Source organism: Lissotriton helveticus, chromosome 1_1, assembly GCF_964261635.1.
Source record: "Lissotriton helveticus chromosome 1_1, aLisHel1.1, whole genome shotgun sequence".
Lineage (NCBI taxonomy): Eukaryota > Metazoa > Chordata > Amphibia > Caudata > Salamandridae > Lissotriton > Lissotriton helveticus.
The window spans coordinates 1,351,859,230-1,351,878,355 of record NC_136057.1 but is presented as its reverse complement, the minus strand read 5'-3'; the positions used below and the strand labels follow the sequence as shown (position 1 = coordinate 1,351,878,355).

At 49.1% G+C, this 19,126-nt stretch overlaps 1 protein-coding gene across 2 annotated transcripts in view; it reads right to left on the bottom strand.

Annotated features, from left to right (window-relative positions):
* MEI1 (meiotic double-stranded break formation protein 1) overlaps positions 1–19,126 on the bottom strand; it is a 3,250,839-nt gene that overhangs the window by 2,265,056 nt on the left and 966,657 nt on the right. The window lies entirely within an intron of this gene.

Sequence of the window (19,126 nt, the reverse complement as noted above, 5' to 3'; positions counted from 1 at the left end):
ATTTTCAAGGGAGAAGAACTAGAGGGAAAGTGTATGTAGCAACTAAAGGTGTATCAATACTTGGTTGGCCCCATCAAAAAGAAATGGGGATGAAGCTTGACCCTAATGCTTCTCCATCTGTGTACATTGTGTCTGGATGCAATGAAGAATTTGTGTCTAGTATAAAAAAATGTATCCTAGAGTATTTGATGAGAAACTTGGGAAGTATGTAGATTTTAAACATAAAATCATACTCAAGAGTACTGCGATTCCTGTAAGACACAGAGTATGTAATGTGCCACTGGCTTATCGTAACAAATTAAAAGAAATGCTAACAAGATTAGTCACAAGTAAGGTCATTGAGCCCATAGAGTCCTCACCTTGGGTTTCTCCGGTGGTTCCTTCACTTAAAAGTAATGGGGATCTTCGGTTATGTGTTGAACTCCGCAGCCTTATTAAGGAAATGTGGACTGACAGACATCCTTTACCTAATATACACAAATTATTTTCTACACTGTCTGGGGCCTGTGTTTTTTCCACATTAGATCTGGCTAGTGCCTTTCATCAGGTGATGTTGCATGATGATTCTAAGTGCCTAACCGCATTCATAACACCTGAGGGTATGTACCAATTTTTAAGGATGCCATTTGGTTTGGCAAGTGCTGCATCCGTGATCCAAAGAATTATGAAAGAGGTATTAGAGTGTTGTTCCTCAGGCAATATCCAAAATCTTTTGGGAAAGATTGTAAGGAACATGACAGTAATTTGAAAATGGTTTTAGAGAGTATACAGAAGAAAGGGCTAACTCAAATACTCTAAATGTAAATTTAGACAGGAAAAAGTTGAATACCTGGGGCATGAAATATCTAGTGAGGGTATCAAACCTAAGTTCAATCATGTTGCTAGCATTTCAGAGGCACCTGCACCAACTAACAAAGAGCAGTTGTATTCGTTCCTGGGCCTAACTGAATTTTATAGTAAATTCGTCCAAAATTATGCTTCAAAAGTATTTGATCTTAGATTGTTGTTGAAGAAAAATGCAAAATTTGAGTGGGGAAAAAACCAACAATTAGCTTTCGAAACATTAAAGAAAGAAATTAGTTCTGCACCATTTATGAAACCATTTACTGTTGGGAAAGAATGTATTGTAGCTGTAGACGCTAGTGGGACAGGTCTAGGTGCAGTTTTAATGCAAAAGAGTGATGGAATTGAGCATATAGTATCACATGCATCTAGATCATTACGTGGTGCAGAATGCAGTTATTCTACTATTGAGAGGGAATTATTATCCTGCACTTGGGCTAAACAGCATTTTCGACAATTCTTGTGGGGCACTAAATTCCAGTTGAGAACAGATCACAAACCTTTAATTAATATGCTAGCTGCGGGAGGTGGAAGAACATTAACAGCACGTTTGGCAAGGTTAGATGCTAAATTGCACGAATTTCAATGCAGTGTTGAATACATTCCCGGACGTTTGAATGTGCATTCGAACTGTATGTCTCGGTTACCATTGCCCAATGTTCTGGAATTTGACAATATTGTAGAAGAATGTGTAGATGTAGCTTATACTATGGAGGATGTTAATTTTGGAGTAGCTGCTGTTTCCGGTGTCATTTCGGAAGAGGATTGGAAAAAAGCTATGGTCAAAGATGATGTTTTGGGTAAAGTTGTTGAATATTTACGTGATGGTCGGTCTGAAGAGAGGAAATTGAATGGAGAGTTAAGTTTGTTTTTTAAAATTAAAGATGAACTTATGTGTTTACAGGATATTGTGACTAGAGGTGATAAAATTATTCCTCCATATGGTATTAGAGAGAAATTGATTAATATTGCACACAAAGGACATATGGGTATGTCATGTACTAAGAGGCGTTTGAGAGAATTTTATTGGTGGCTCAGCATAGACAGCATGGTGGACAGATGGGTTAGATAATGTGGACCTTGCTCAAAGAGTGACAAATCTGTCAAACCTTTATCTGTTGATATAACTCCAATTGAGTATTCTGAAGGACCTTGGAGAAAATTAGGGATTGACATTATTGTTCCTTTGTGTCTGCCTTCATCAAAAGAAGTATTTGCCTTGGTTCTAATAGATTACTTTTCTAAATGGCCAGAGGTTAAAGTTGTTGACAAAATTACTTCTTCTCAGGTCATGGAGTTTCTCGATAATGTTTTTTGTCGTGAAGGTTTACCTTCTGAACTTATTTCTGATAATGGTACGCAATTCACTAGCAAGGAAATTAAATAGTTTTTGTAGAAATATGGTATAGTGCATAAAAGGGTTTCTAATTACAACCCCCAGGGAAACGGTCAAGTTGAGCGCTTCCATAGAGTTATCAAATAATCTATCCAGTTAGCTGTAAAGAGTAATATTGAGTGGAGGAAAGCATTACGGGCCACTTTACTTACTTATCGTACAGCTCCAAATTCAGTAACTGGATGCTCTCCATTTGAGATGCTAAGAGGTCAGAAGCTGGATCTAAACTCATGCCTTGGTGGTTAGAAACTAATAACTCGTATGATTCGGTGTTAGATTGTTCACATGTTAGGGAACGTGATCAAAAAATACCAAGAAAAAATGAACAAATATGAGTATAGGCATCAGTTGCAAAACCAGAGGATGTTGGTGACATGGTACGAGTGAAACTTGGAGGGTCAAGTAATAGGAGATGGTCTAGATGGTCTGATCCTATTGAAGTTGTTGAGGTATTTAGCTGTCAGAGTTAAAGATGAGAAAATGTGGAACTTTAGACGTGTGTCTATGTACAAATCTAGACATGTAGAGGAAAAACCTCAGTTGACTGTGAAATCCTTGAGGAATGTTGAAGATGAAGATTTTCAGAATTTTTTTGATAGTATTTAATAATTTTGAGTCCACCTCAAATGGTTCTAACAATAATAATATTGAACATATTTCTATCCCAGTTGTAGAGCAAAGTGGAATTGTAGAGCAAACTGGAGTTCCTTTTGAAGGTACTCAAGTTGTTAACAAACAAGTATTTGAACCTAGGAGAAGTTGTCGCATTAGAAATGTATCTGCCAAAATGAAAGATTTTGTAAGATTTTGAATTGCTATTATTACTTGGTTTTGCAATGTTATGTATATAGTTTTTTTTTGTTTGTTTTTTTATTTTCTGAAGGGGAGGTGTGTTGCATTCATTATTATTTAGTCCAGAATGTGATTTGCATTCTTTCTTGAATACTTACTTCTATGTTCTGTACTGGGGTTCCACGGACGGGCGGTTGGGGGATTATCGATAGTAAGAACCTTCAGTAGAATGGTTGTTTAAGCTGTCCTCTATCTACCAATAAATACTTCTCAATATCTACTTCGATGTTTTTGTGATAATTATATCAGGAGCAAACCCTCGAAGGGAAGCAGCAGCTCCCTACCACCAGAGACCTCCAGAAGATGATCTGCGGGGAAATGGGCAGCTGGATCACCCATGTGCAAAATTCCCACAGCCGTGGAAACAGCGCGAGCGAAGGCCGCACCTGCCTCCGTAGGGCCCGCGGTGGGGAAAGCAGCTCCTCAGTAGGCGACGGCTGCAAGCTAAGGCGGCCGTCCCACAGGCCAACCGAAGGAAGGAAGGGCCAGGTCCGAAAAGGAGGAAGAGGGACCGAGGAATAAGGGACCTGCGGCGCCTCAGGCGAAGACCACGGCCTCGGTGATGGCGAGGATCGGTCCTTAGACGACGTCGGGGAATAAGCCACGACGTGGCGGCCCGTCTCCGGCAAGGATGAAACCAGCAAGTGCCGAACCTCTGGAGAAGAGGAGGCATCCAAAGACGAGTCCACGACCCAACGTCGGCCTGGCGAGTAGAGTCCGCAATCTGAGGTCAGACATCGTCGTCCTCCGGCGTCAGAGGAGACGCCGGAACGAGCTTCCCCACAGCACACGGCGCAGGAGACCAGAGCTGGGGCGGCAAAGGAACTCTATTTTCGACGAGGCAGCCACCTGCGTGGAGGGACGAGAGGGACGCAGGAAGGGACTAGGGGTCCCCTGCCAGTTTCATCCCGTGACAGAACGAGAAGGGCCCTCCGCCAGCCCCCGTGGCGCCGCCAGGGCAAGCAGCCACCGGTGCCGAAGCGTCGTCACCTCGGCCTCGGACAAGGCCGCCGCCTCTCCCGAGGGCCGAGAGGGGCTCGGGGTAGCAACCCGAGCCCCGGCGACCTCCCGCGACACCACAGGGACTCCCGCATGAGTTTGCGGCGAAGCATATGCGCCGTGGTCCGAAGGAGGGACCCCCGAAGGGCCGCACCCCAACGGCACCACATCCTCCGAACCTTGATCCGAACCAGTCGGAGCCGGGGCCGGAGCCACCGGCAGTGACAAGGTGCGACACTTACCGACAGGTGAGCAATGCTCTTGTGGCCTTGGAGAAGGGAGATGTCGAAGACGGAGGCGACGGTTCCGAAAGCCCTCAACAGGGGCCGGACGTGGAGACGACGCCGACCTGGACATGCGAGTTGAGAGAAGTTTCATCTGGCGCTACCGTAGGGACTTCGGTTTCATCTGCTGGCACGCCTCACAATCAGTGGTGTTCCCCCAAACACCACATGCAGATTAGGTGAGGATCCATCGCCGACATCTGGCACGCACAAGACGAGCACGTCTTAAAGCCCGAAGGCATTCGCAGACTGTTCCCACACACACGCAATAAGTGAAAGGGAAAGGCCTGAACAGTCCTGGGGCATGATCCGTTTCCGCTTTGCACGCGGAAAAAGAAAAAAAACTGATGTAGGCGTGCCAGGGTGGGACTTATGTGACCACGCTAACGTCACGTACGCGGACAACGCCAGGGCAGAGTCGCGTGATGCCGTCCCCCGGCGCACAGGGATGCTGTGGCAAAAAAAATTCCAGATCCAGTCTCACGCCTGGGGATAAGTCTACGTTAAGGAATCTGCGGCTAGTAGTCTCTATCAGATTCTAAAATTAATAAGAGCCTTAATTAAATTAAAACCATTACTGCTTTGGATCTGGACTGTCCCTGTTCTTAAATTGTACAGGGACTGTTTCCCAATATCTTAAACTATCCAGGAGCACTGAAATAGCACTAATCTTTTTAGGGTAGTAGTTCAGTTGGTGCCTTTGTTCTTATGCATACTTTAGACTCTGCAGAGCTTTTTTACGAGGAAGGTTCCTGCTTCCTTTATGAGGTATGATGGCTGTTCACGACTATTTTTCACCAGTGTTAAGGTTGAATGAAAAAGCTTGAGCTGTAGAGAGTAGCATTCTTTACAACTGAGTGCACCAAATTGACCTTTGTGACACTTTGACAATCTTTCAGGTGCTTTCATATGCTCTCCCCTACTGGAGCGTACAATGGTGAAAGTAAAGAGCACATGTCAGACGTCTAGCGGTTCACTACGTACAATCATTTACTGACCATCCCGCTTACGTGTCCACTGACCCCTGTGTTATTACATTAATGATTTTCGTAATCCCCGTTTACCGTTCTTACCTTCCTTGTCACAGTGGGCGTTTCGAGCGACTGCCCAGGATTCAGGTGATGTCCTCATCAATGTCACTCTATTAGTAATAACTATTAACAATTCAACCATAAAAAAAGGAAAAAGGAAAAGAAACAAAGGAGAATCAGAAAGAAAAGAAAGAAAAAAAAGGGAAACATCATAAAGTTCTGCATGCATAGGGAGCCGGACTGGCTCATTCAGTGACTCTGTTAAATACTTGATATGTTCTGCATGGTGGTCGTGTCCTCAGGGGGGAGGGGGCGGGGCTACTGTCTCCTCATCAAATCTACTGGCTTCCCTTCTCATGGCAGTTGTACTGGGTATGTCCCCATCTTGTGTATCCGAAGCCGTCCGTGTGGAAGCGTGTAGGTCACTCACTGTAACGCCCAGACTCCCCTTCTGTTGCCTGTCCTTGCTCTGGGTTTTTCCAGTTCGCCAGCACTTCTTTCCATAAATCTGCTATCGGTTGTCTCCGAATACCTCTCGCTCCTTCCCAACTCAGGGCTCTGCCCTCTGCTCCCGCCTAACCAGCAATTTCCCTGTTCCAACTGGCCACTTGCGGCCCAATGGGGGATTTCCATTCCAACCCCATCCGTCTCTTAACGATGCCCAGGGCCAGGTCAATTAATCGGTTCCCCACCTTACGTTTAGGGAGACATGTGAAGAGCCCTAACAAACAGACTTCTATAGTCAGCGCCAGCTCCCTCCCAAGTGAGTTTTTTTTTTATCTTATCCAGGATTGCCGCCCAGTACCCTGCACCACACCACAGCTCCAGGTCATATGCACAAACCCAGAATCCACATAGGCACATCTCGGGCATTTCCTCAATTCGCCACCATACGTAACATTGAGAGTGCGAGGGGTCATATAAACCATATAGAGGTAGTTGAACTGTGTGACCTCATCACTTCCCCTATTCTCCATCAGTGAGCTACCTTCCTATTGCCCTTTCCCATTTGCTTCGGAGAGTCCCCTAGGGCTAATGGACGCGGCACCAAAGCCTTGTGATGTCACTCTACTTGGTGACCCGCAGTGCCCAAGGTGGTCAGCGCATGCAGCACTGGGTGCATCGGAGATTCTTCCGTACTTCCACCCCATAGCTGTCCAAAGCTGCGAACCAAGGCTTCATACTGCAGGAACTGGCCGGGTGTGAGGCCATCATTATCCATCATGTCTGCAAATGGGACTATAGAGCCATCAATGTAGCATTCACCCACCGTATCTAAGCTCACCTGTCCATGACCCCATCTGTTCCGCTGTGAACACTGTCACTAGATCCCCATGTGGTAACCCAACCAACGGCAGTACCACGGAGTCCCACCCAACCTACGAACACACCGTTGCCAGGTATGTATGGCTGTACGCTGCAAAACCGACTTATATGGGACAGTAATGGCTGGTCTCAGTAGTTTAGCCAGCAATGTGTCTGGCTTACCATTAGGTTCCATCAGCCACGTCCCTACTTCATTCACTCCCTCCACTCACTGTACCAGTCACGGCAGCTGGGCTGCCAACATATACTCAAAGTCCGGCAAGCCCAGAAATCCTTCCTCCATTGAGCGCTGCAACGTCCGCACGGAGACCCTAGGTCTATCATCCCCCCATATCAGATGCCTCACCGGCGCATTCAAGGGTCTAAAGCACCCTCGGGGCATCAGGGTCGGTAAGTTAACAAAAAAATACAATAGCCTCAGCAGCATGACCATCTTAAGGAGGGAGATTTGTGCCATGATCGGCAATTCCAGCGAGCGCCAAAAGTGCACACAGGTCCGGAGCGACCGCAGTGCCCTATCTAGATTCCCTTCCCGTAGGTCTGCTAGAGAATGAAAAACATGAATTCCCAAATATTTGAAAGAGTTAGGAGCTCAATTAATGTCGATCTGCAGCGCCCACGTCGGGGTTCCGGTCCCAACAGGGGGAATAGGTAGGTCTTTTTCTTATTCAATCGTAAGCCTGACAATGCCTCAAATCGTTCCAGTAGTGTAAGCGCTGTCAAGGTGTAAGGTATCGCCTCGCCCAAGTAGACCAACAGGTCATCTGCATACAGAGAAATCATATGCATCCGCCATCTAATCTAAGTGCTATTCCTGCTCCACCCTGCCGGATCAGCTCCACAAGTGGTTCAATCGCCAAGGCAAATAAGAGGGGCACCCCTGCCGTGTAACCCGTTGTATCAAATATTGAGAGGACACAGGTTTCCCGGTTCTGACCCGCGCCGTCGGCGATGTATACAGCAGATGATCCCACTTCACCCAACCCTCCCCAAGGCCCAAACGTAACATACTCTCAAAAAGGTACTCCCATCCTACTATGTCGAACGCCTTTTCTAAATCAACTGACAGGGCAGCTGCAGAGGGCTTGGACCGTAGCTCTTCATGAAACAGGATATAGTACAACCTACGTAAATTATAGGAAGTTTTACGGAAAGGGATGAACCCACTCTGGTCTGCATGAATAACGTCTTGCATATGTGGGAGTAGTTGCAGCGCTAATATTTTACTAAGGATTTTAAAATCAAGGTTGAGCATAGAGAGCGGCCTATACTCTGTTACTGGAGCGGTCACATCTTTACACCTAGGGAGGGGTATCACCAATGCGCTATTGGTCGACTCAGGGAGGACCCCACGGTGTAGGCATTCGGCATATAGAGTCACCAGTCTGGGCGCCAACAGGTCCTTATAAGCGCAAAAAATTCTGCCAGTAGTCCGACAAGTCCCGGCGTATTCCCCTTTGCCATAGCTGCAAATAGCAGCCCTGACCTCATGTAGGGTCACAGGTCCTCTCAGGTCATCATGTACCTGTTCGTCCAGCACCTTTAGTGGCAGATTTTCCAGGAGTCACTGATTTCCAAATGAGAGACCGGCCCAGGGCTGGCGTACAGTTTCTCATAAAAGGTACGGAACAGATAATTGATGGCATCAGGGTCATGTACCAACTCCCTGGAGTCTGATTGGACCTGCATGATCGGTGCACCTCTACGTTCCGGATTAATCAACCAAGCCAGTAGGTGGCCGACCCTCCCCTCCTCTTTCTGCACTCTGTTTAAGTATTCCCTATAACTGTGGCACCGCAACCTCTCCAGTGCGTCACTATAGCTGGCATGAGCCTTTTGTAAAAGCCCAGCAGAATCCGTTCCCTGACTCTGAACATTGTCCAGCTGTCTAATTTGGGGTTCCATATCCAGTAATTCCTGCCTAATTTCCCGCTGTGCACCAATTGATTGCCCCAAGCAGTGACCCCTCACTACACCTTGAATGACTCCTATGCAACCAACACCGAGGACACAGACTAGGCGTTAATTGGGAAATAAGTCTCAAAAAGAGCCCTGAGAGAGTCCTGGAAGGGCCCGTCTTCCAACGCAAGGGGGTTCAGACGCCACACCGGAATCGGGGGTCTTCTCCCTATCAATTATTGGGTCAGCAACAGCAGACTGTGATCCGAAAGGGTCCTACCCAGGTACTCCGTTTGTGTAACAGATGCACTAAAGTCTGCTGTGCCCAGAAAAGCGTCCAGTCTAGTGTGTACTTGGTGCATCGAGGAGAAATATGAATATTCCATATCCGTCGCATGTTGCACCCTACAGATATCTTCTAGTCTCCATTGACTCATCCAGTTAAGGAACCCCGCTAAGTCCCGGTGAGGCTGTAACCCCGGGAGGGGAGGATGTGACCTATCCACTGTGGTGTCCGCCGCACAATTAAAATCGCCACCAATGAACGCCCGTCCCCCCATATAGTCCACCAGTAGCGCTGAGACGGCAGTGAGGAATAGCACTTGTTCCACATTAGGCCAATACACACTCCCAAACATCACCTTCCGTCCAGCCATTCTCCCTTTCACCAGAACATACCTTCCCTCGCTATCTACTTTCGTGTTGGCGTTCTCGAAGGGAACCCCTGGTCTCACCCATATGAATATGCCCCTAGTAAAAGCTGAGTAGGAAGTAGCGTATATCCGGCCCCTCTACCTCTTGCGTAGTTTATCCACTTCACCACTAGTCAGATGGATCTCTTGCAAGAGGGCCACCTGTACATCTCTCCTCTTTAGGTATGCATACATTTTGTACCGTTTGGCCATGGACCCCATCCCCGTCACATTCCATGTGATGAACTTGAATGTATTATGCACTGAATGGGATGTAATCCAAACCTGCCCCCCCAGAGACCCCCCACCACACTCCCATCCACCGAAATTCCAGACTTCATTCCTCCAACCCCGTCCGCATGCACAAAACAAAAATCAACAACAAACACCCCTATTAGGACAACATCCCAACCCCAGAGCTGTCTAGCAACCAGCAGCCACCCAAACCGCTGACAAAACTGCATCTACAAGTAAAGGCCCACAGCTACTAGCACTAGGACCTAAGGGGGAGTGCGGCAATCACAGCAAGTGCCCAACCAAGGTACATACATACACTCATGGTGCCGCTCCAGCCCATACCCAGGCCCGCACCCAACACCCTCCCCGACTTCCTCGGGGACCCCTGGGGAGAAGAAGAGAAGGCTAAATGAGGGAGAGCAGGAAGAGGCACGCTGCGCACAGGAGAGCAAGTAAGGGGGAACGTAAAAGGGAAGGATGGAATTAGCAGTCCTCAAATCATACTATCCCATCAGCCGTTTGAGGAGTCACATCAGGTAGTCGACACCGCCACTGCGGGGTGTGTCTGACTCCGAACCATCAGTCTCTCCCTTTGATCCCGAGCCTTTCTCCAATGACCATCTCTGTCCCTGCATCATGTCCGCCACTGCTTGCAGCTCCTCCACTCTCTCCTTTTCGGTCTGTGATTGGCTTGGTTTTTTTGTGGTAACCCACTTTTGCCATCGTCGTAGCCTCGTCCCAGATTCCCGATTTCTTGTCTGAGCTCCTTCTTTCTGAAGCAAAGACAGATCTTCAGTTTTGTAGGCCTCAATCCGCTCCCCAGCGGACTTGGAGTCCTCGCCAAAGCGAGACTTCCAGTCTAACATTATACAGAGCCGGACCGGGAACATCAATGAATACTGGATCCCTTCCTACCGCAAGGCTCTCCTGACCTCGAGGAAGGAGGTGTGGCGCCTCTGAACCACCAGAGTATAGTCCGGAAACAGAGACACCTTACTATTCTCAACTTCATACGGCCCTTCTTTGCACAAGACTTCTGTAAAAACAGGTCCCTGTCTTTGAAGTGAAGCAATCTGACCACCACGGGGCGTGGAGGCCTCCCCGGATGAGGTGGCTGGCGGGCACACGGTGGGCTCTCTCCAATGTATAGAACTGTGACAGGCCTTCAGGCGCCACCACCTCATGGAGCCAACCCTCCAAATATTTGACCATGTCATTGCCCTCCACTCCTTCCGGGAGACCCAGGACCCTCATATTGTTCCCCTGGTTCCGCACTTCCACATCTTCGGCTCTCCTTTCCAGTAAGTTAACCCTGCTGGACATTTCCCAAACTGACCAATCAGGGCTTGTTGCGCGAGGATAAGAACCGCTAGGGAGGATTCGGTTTGCTTCACCCTGTCCACTAGTTTAGCATACTCTGTCCTCAGCAAGCCCAGACCCACCACAACAGTAGAGATATCTTGGTGCAGTGTCGCCTTGGTGTCTGCAATAGCTTCTAATATCTTCGCCAACTGCTGATGGACAGGTACTTTTGAGGGTTCGCCTCCCGACTCCTTTTGCTCCTGATCAGGTGCACTGTCGTCCTGCTCCGTGGGAGGCCCCGCTTGCTTCCCACTAGGCTTTCCCATCTCCAGGGGAGTGCGATCTCCAATCGTGAATCTGGTAGGCCCTTCTCGAGGCGGCCGGGGAGTGGTCGCCAGGATCTCGGCCCCACAACATACCAGAGGTAGGCTGAAGTACCACATGTTGTGGCTCAACTGCCCCTTTAACCATCTTCTGCGAGACAGCCCCTCCCCGCAACAATTCAGGGAACAACCGGCCAGGCCAAATATACAATGTCCCAATGTCTCGCAGTTGTGCCCCAAGTTTCAGATTCCGTCACTTTAAGGAGTCCGGGAAGGGCGTGCCACTCCACAGTGCGTCTCAGCTCTTCCGTGTTCAGACCGTGGTTTATAGTGCTGGTGAGGGGTCCCACACGGTCTCAGATTCACCCTTCCGGCATATCTGGACCCGAGGTCAGTTTGCATCCACTGCCACCATTCGAGGACCCCCCCATGCCGGATCCTCACCTCCTCTTAGTCAGACCCCAACGTGCCCCCTGGGACCACCGTACTCAAAGTCCAGTGTGGGCGACCCTCCGAGTTATCAGGCCGGTACAGCACCCCCCGGCTAGGTCGTAGCTCTGTTATGTATCATTTTAGGACCCTAATGTAATTTTCCAGATTCATGCCCTTATATAGGTATAAATCACCATATCCTTAAATAGGCATAGAAATCATAACCATATTTAGGCATAGCTCATGCAGTCCAAATACGGCAGGGCTACTTCCACTAGTTCCAAAAATCTACAACGATTTCTTGGAAAACTCGGCTTCAGCAGCTAGGGACTTTCCCTTGCTCGAGAACTGACTTGTCCAAGAACTCATGGAGTTTTCAAAGAACTGAGACTCTTTGATGACGTTATTATTTCCACCTTTACATCAAACTCGGCAACTTCAAGGTATAAATATGCCCACACTTGCCTTAGCAAACACACAGTGGTTTGGAGCAGTTTGACTATCTACTTGCCCGACGCATCCTGCTACAGCAAGTGCCGAAGGAAGCCGACCCTCCAGCAGACGCACTGAGAGAGATGCTGTGTTTTCTCCTGCCGAGAAATCCAGCTCCAGTGTTTCCAATCTACCCTTGCGGGTTGCTGGGAACTCGAGTCCCGAGACAGAGAGATACCAGACCTCCTTCATTCTAAACTAAGGTACGGAGCTGATTAGACCCTAAGAGAAATCTTGGACTGATTCTTGGCAAAAGAATACTACATTTATGCTACACCTCACTTACTTTTTCCCTCATACTAAGCTTAGGTTAGGTACACCGGGGTAGGCATATTTTAGAAGCACCAGTTGAGTACTTTTAGCCTCTGTTATTTATGTATGTATTTTTCTATGGTTTAGGAACCATACAATACTCTTACATTATTATTTTGTTCTACTTTTTATACTGTATTCGTTATATTTTACAACCAGTTTTACAAATGTAGCAGTTCATTTCTTATGCTTGAGAAAGAAGACTGTTCAATAAATCCTTTTATTGAAAACGCCCGTCTTTCTATTTCTCTGCAACTCTGGTGAAACGAAGCATGCACGATTGACTGAGTGAAATATATATCTATTGTTTACACAACTCTGATGATCAGTTTTACCTTGGGGAAACAAAGTTGTCATGTTTATAAAGTTTCTAGTGACCTCTGAGCTAGCTGGCACTCATAATTAAGTCTAGTATATTCGATAGAGACCTAGTGGACCTCAGTCTTACGTCTAATCTATAGGATATATTATTCCAATGCGCAGAGCCTTTTGGGAATATAGGAACTACACTACAGCTCCTCCAGTTAGTCACCAGTTTCCTCAACTAGGGTGTAAACCCCATGACTCAATGCCCGCCGGCACGGTCAGCCACGAGCCACTCAGCACCAGTATGTGGAGTCTACTCATGGCACAGGGCTCCAGATAAGTTAGGGCACCTCCGCTCCTTTCAAGCCCTGCAGCCACACTGTATGTGGTGGACCCCGTCACACCCCTCTCTCCTAATGCCTGCACACTGTTCCGGGCCGTTCCGGCAGGTCCTCTGGTGCCCCAGACCCGCTTGCAGCCTTCACTTGCTCCTTGAGAGCACAAGTAGAGTGACAACCCCCGTCTTGTAGCTGCGGTGTGCCATGCAGCCGGCCTCTATGTCCCACACGGAGGTCTCGCCCCTCACCTCATTCACGGTAATTCCTGGGGGGGAATGCAGCCACAGCTTCCTCTTCAATGCTGCAGTCTCCCCAGGTGCCATTGCCGCACTCCTCCGATCCCCGGGTGTAGGGCGGCAGCTCGATGCCCTTCGGCGTGTTCAGGCCGCTGTCTCCTGGTCAATGCTCGAAACGCAGCGCGTCACACGGGTGACCCGGTCGGAACGGTGGCGCCCCCTCACATTCGGTCAGTAACGGCCCTTAGCGGGGGCACGGAGTGCCATTTTTGCTCCACGCTCTGGATTCTGCAGCCCAACAGCCTCTTCATCCCCAAGCTCTGGACGCAGTTCTTAACCTCCTCCGTCGCTTCTGGATCGCCTCAGGATGCCATTTTGCCTCGGCCACGGCAATTTGCATGCCGTCCTAGCGTCGATCCCCTCTCGCCCTCAGAGAAGCGAGATTAGGGTCCCGGTTATTTCTGGAGAGTCGGGCACCCAACAGCACGTCCCTGGGACCCGGCGGACACCATGTTCAGCAGGATAATCGGCACGGCTGGCGCAGAGCTCTCAGCTCACGCATCCGCCATCGTCGCCTCCCAAGCCATGCCCCCAACCATCTTCTCTGTTTGTGCTGAAACCTTTCCTGGTACCGATGCCCTGCTGCTGCTGAGAATCTGGCTAATAACAAGGCTGATGAACACGTTGATGGTATTTAATATCTGAGGGCCTGTATCAAGGTAAATAAAATTCCATGTGTTTCACAAGAGCTACAATTTTTAAGGTAACTACTTATGCCTTCATCTTGAGCATTTTGTTATCTCTATGGGAACCAAACTCCGATAAACGCAAAGGCAAAAATTACTTACCTTCGGTAATGATATATCTGTAAGAGACATTAGTTAGTGACAGATTCCTTACCTTAGGCTTACCCATAGGCGTCAGACTGAATCTGGAAAGTTTTCATCAGCTGTACCCCTGCGCGTCGGAAGGTGGCGTCGTGCGGCTCCGTGTTCGCGTAGGCGTCGGGATCGACCAGATGACGTTGCCGCAGCTACTTAGACACCGCCCTTGAACGCTGACGTCAGTTCTGTACACGACTTTCTGCACCAGGAACGCAGAGCCATGCAAGATACTGACCACTGGTGCATTGAAACTAGGGCCCTGAAAGGGATGAACTTAACCCTAGAAATCAGTTCGCAGAACGGGGAGGATGGGTGGGGCAGTAAGGAATCCATCACTAACTAATGTCTCTTACAGATATATCGTTACCGAAGGTAAGTAACTTGTGCATCTGAAAGAGACACGTTAGTAATAGATTCCTTACCTTAGAATAGATACCCCAGCAATACCAACTGCGAACCAAGATCACACCAGAAAGTCAGGGAGAACAGAACGGCCAAAGAAGCTGTCTCTACAGACTTGGCTGTCAAGGCAATAATGCTTAGTAACAGTGTGCAGCGAGGCCCACGTGGCTGCCTGACAGATGTCTTGCAGGGGGACACCAAGTCCCAATTCTGTAGTGGCTACGGTCGCCCTGGTAGAATGAGCGCATAGCCCACCGGAGGTTAATTTTTAGCCAGAGAATAACAGGCTTTTATACACAAGATGACCCATCGGGAGATAGTCCTCTTGTGTACAGCCCAGCCTTTCTTGGCGCCTACGTAGCCAACAAAGAGCTGGTCATCCACCCGGAACTGTTGTGTGCTGTTTAGGTAAAATGAGAGCGCACGTTTTAGGTCCAAACGGTGGAACCTCCTTTCTCTCTGAAAGGGTGCGGAGGTGGAAAGAAAGTGGGCAAGGTGATAGTTTGCCCAATGTGGAAGGCAGTAACAACCGTTGGCAAGAAAGAAGGACTAGTGCGGAGCACAACCTTGTCCGGATTAACAGACAGAAAAGGAGGTTTACAGGAAAGAGCCTGGAGCTCGCTCACACGCCTAGAGGAGGTGATGGCGACCAGGAAAGCAGTCTTTAAAGTCAGTAAATGAAGAGGTCAGTTGTGAAGCTGCTCTCAAGGAGCGCACACCAAATAAGGAAGAACCAGATTCAAGTACCACTGTGGCATCACAAACTGAATAGGAGGGAAAAGGTGAGTAATGCCTTTGAGAAATCTCCTTACGACAGGGGACTTGAAAAGAGAGGGCTGATCAGGGAGCCTGAGAAAGGACGAAATTGCTGAAAGGTAGCCCTTAATAGTGCCCAGAGCAGAGCCCTGCCGGGCCAAAGAAAGAAGAACAAAAGGACTTCAGAAAGAGGGGCAGAAAGGTGATCTACAGCCTTTGCTGTGCACCATGCCACAAATTTGTTTCACCTGCAGGTGTATACCGATTTAGTGGAGGGACACCTGGCTGCCAGAATGATATCACAGACTTCAGGAGGCAAGTCAAATGGAATCAACTGTCGCTGCTCAAACTCCACAAAAGGAGGTGGAGGCTTGGTTAGTTTAGGGTGGAGGACCGTCTCCTGCTGCTGCGACTAAACATCCTCCCGAAGAGGCCCTCGGATCGGAGGATCCACACTCATACTGAGTAGCTCGGGATACCAAACTCTTTTAGTCCAGTCCGGAGGCCACAAGAGTGACTTGGGCCCGGTCGCACCTGATCTTCTTCAGCACTCTGGGTTGAAGTGGTATAGGTGGAAAGGCGTACACAGGCCGCAACTCCACTTGTGATGAAAAGCGTTGCCAAGCGAGTGCCGCCTTGTAAATTCCGATTCATAAAAGGGGGTGGTGATGGACAGAGCATCTGAATTAAGCAGAACACTCCTACTCACATGAGTCCCTTGCTCACTGCACCATCAGGATTCAAGCAAGCCGGGCCGAAGACGGCTGCAATGCCAGAAACCGGTCCCCGGAAGCTTGTTTCCTTTCCAGTAAAGAATTGGCTTGGTAGTTTGGTCTGCCCTGTTCCCATGATGCACTGGGCCAGGGACAGACTAATGTGCATGTAGCCAGGTTCTGAACTGGGATGGTGCAGTGAGCTAAAAAACGGTGATGGATCAAGCCCTGATCTTTTGACTGGGTAGGAGTGTTCTGCTTAATTCAGATACTCTGTCCATCACCACCCCCTTTTATGAATCGTTTTGGCCACCACAAGTGTGGAAGGGTATACTCAGATGTGAGTCCCTTGCTCACTGCACCATCAGGATTCAAGCAAGCCGGGCCGAAGACGGCTGCAATGCCAGAAACCGGTCCCCGGAAGCTTGTTTCCTTTCCAGTAAAGAATTGGCTTGGTAGTTTGGTCTGCCCTGTTCCCATGATGCACTGGGCCAGGGCCAGACTAATTTGCATGTAGCCAGGTTCTGAACTGGGATGGTGCAGTGAGCTAAAAAACGGTGATGGATCAAGCCCTGATCTTTTGACTGGGTAGGAGTGTTCTGCTTAATTCAGATACTCTGTCCATCACCACCCCCTTTTATGAATCGTTTTGGCCACCACAAGTGTGGAAGGGTATACTCAGATGTGAGTCCCTTGCTCACTGCACCATCAGGATTCAAGCAAGCCGGGCCGAAGACGGCTGCAATGCCAGAAACCGGTCCCCGGAAGCTTGTTTCCTTTCCAGTAAAGAATTGGCTTGGTAGTTTGGTCTGCCCTGTTCCCATGATGCACTGCGCCAGGGCCAGACTAATTTGCATGTAGCCAGGTACTGAACTGGGATGGTGCAGTGAGCTAAAAAACGGTGATGGATCAAGCCCTGATCTTTTGACTGGGTAGGAGTGTTCTGCTTAATTCAGATACTCTGTCCATCACCGCCCCCTTTTATGAATCGTTTTGGCCACCACAAGTGTGGAAGGGTATACTCAGATGTGAGTCTCTTGCTCACTGCACCATCAGGATTCAAGCAAGCCGGGCCGAAGACGGCTGCAATGCCAGAAACCGGTCCCCGGAAGCTTGTTTCCTTTCCAGTAAAGAATTGGCTTGGTAGTTTGGTCTGCCCTGTTCCCATGATGCACTGGGCCAGGGACAGACTAATTTGCATGTAGCCAGGTTCTGAACTGGGATGGTGCAGTGAGCTAAAAAACGGTGATGGATCAAGCCCTGATCTTTTGACTGGGTAGGAGTGTTCTGCTTAATTCAGATACTCTGTCCATCACCACCCCCTTTTATGAATCGTTTTGGCCACCACAAGTGTGGAAGGGTATACTCAGATGTGAGTCCCTTGCTCACTGCACCATCAGGATTCAAGCAAGCCGGGCCGAAGACGGCTGCAATGCCAGAAACCGGTCCCCGGAAGCTTGTTTCCTTTCCAGTAAAGAATTGGCTTGGTAGTTTGGTCTGCCCTGTTCCCATGATGCACTGGGCCAGGCCAGACTAATTTGCATGTAGCCAGGTTCTGAACTGGGATGGTGTAGTGAGCTAAAAAAAACGGTGATGGATCAAGCCCTGATCTTTTGACTGGGTAGGAGTGTTCTGCTTAATTCAGATACTCTGTCCATCACCACCCCCTTTTATGAATCGTTTTGGCCACCAAAAGTGTGGAAGGGTAAACTCAGATGTGAGTCCCTTGCTCACTGCACCATCAGGATTCAAGCAAGCCGGGCCGAAGACGGCTGCAATGCCAGAAACCGGTCTCCGGAAGCTTGTTTCCTTTCCAGTAAAGAATTGGCTTGGTAGTTTGGTCTGCCCTGTTCCCATGATGCACTGGGCCAGGGCCAAACTAATTTGCATGTAGCCAGGTTCTGAACTGGGATGGTGCAGTGAGCTAAAAAACGGTGATGGATCAAGCCCTGATCTTTTGACTGGGTAGGAGTATTCTGCTTAATTCAGATACTCTGTCCATCACCACCCCCTTTTATGAATCGCCTTGGAAATTCCAACGCACAGAACTGCTGACATTGCGCGTTCTCTTCGGTGGCGAATAGATGTTAACCAAGGCTCTCCCCACTGTTGAAAAAGACGTTGGGCCACCTCCGAGTGAAGATGCCATTTGTGATCCATCATGCACCTGTGGCTGAGTTTGTCCGCCCTGGCATTCAAAGAACCTGTCAAGTGTTCAACCACCAAGGAAATGCCTTGAAGTTCCAGCCATGTCCAGAGAGACAGAGCCTCCAGACATAGGGCCCATCACCCCGCCTTGCTTGTTGCAGTGCCACATGGCGGTGGTGTTGTCTGTGAACACCTGCACTATTCTCCCCTTGACAAAGGGAAGAAATTCCTTCAGTACAAGAAGGATCGCCCGAAGCTCCAGAAGGTTGATAAGGAGCCTGAACTCCGTCGGAGACCAGAGGCCTCTGATCTCCACCTCACCCATGTGGCTGCCCCATCCCAGGAGGGATGCATCCGTCACTACTGTGTGCTCTGGTTGGGGAGGGGAGAGGAATCTGCCGCTGACCCAATGCTGGTTCTTGAGCCACCACTGTTGTCCAGTGCCCTCCGAGATCTGGACGTACTCGGACAGGTCCCCTTGATGCTGGGCCCACTGGAACTTTAGGTCCCACAGCTGAGCCCGCATATGCCATCTGGCATGATTGGTCAGCAGGATGCAGGAGGCCATGAGGCCCAGCAGCCTCAAGGTAATCCTGACCGAAACCCAGGACAAGGGCCGAAAGTTCGGTCTCATAGCCCAAAAGTCCCGGACTCGCTGTTCGGGAGGATAAACCTGAAACTGCGCTGTGTCCAGAAGCGCTCCGATAAAGAGGAGCTTCTAAGAGGGAATCAGGTGTGACATCGGCACGTTGATGGAGAACCCCAGCAAATGGTCGGCTGTAGTCTGTAGGTGAGAGACGACTGCCTGGGGCGATCCCACCTTCAGCAACCAGTCGTTGAGATAGGGGAAGACTGAAACCCCCGATCTGTGGAGATGAGCTGCGACCACCGCCATCAATTTCGTGAACACCCGAGGGGCTCTG